Here is a 438-nt window from a genome sequence, read left to right on the forward strand (position 1 = left end):
GAGGATAGGATGAGGACGAGAATGAGGATGAGGATAGGATGAGGAGTAGAGTGAGGATGAGGAAGAGGATGAGAATTAGGATGAGGATAGGATGAGGTCAAGGATGAGGATAGGATGAGGATGAGGATGTGGATTGGGATGAGGATGAGGACGACAATGAGGATGAGGAAGAGCATGAGGACGAGAATGAGGATAGGATGAGGACGAGAATGAGAATGAAGATAGAATGAGGATGAGGATGAGGACGAGAATGAGGATGAGGATGACGATAGGATGAGGACAAGGATGAGAATAGGATGAGGACGAGCATGAGGATGAGGATAGGTTGAGGATAGGATGAGAAGTATAATGAGGATGACGATGAGGATAGGATCAGGACGAGCATGAGCATGAGGATGAGGATAAGATGAGGAGGAGGATGAGGATGAGGATTGGATG

This window comes from Lupinus angustifolius, chromosome LG20, assembly GCF_001865875.1.
Source record: "Lupinus angustifolius cultivar Tanjil chromosome LG20, LupAngTanjil_v1.0, whole genome shotgun sequence".
In the NCBI taxonomy this organism is placed as follows: domain Eukaryota; kingdom Viridiplantae; phylum Streptophyta; class Magnoliopsida; order Fabales; family Fabaceae; genus Lupinus; species Lupinus angustifolius.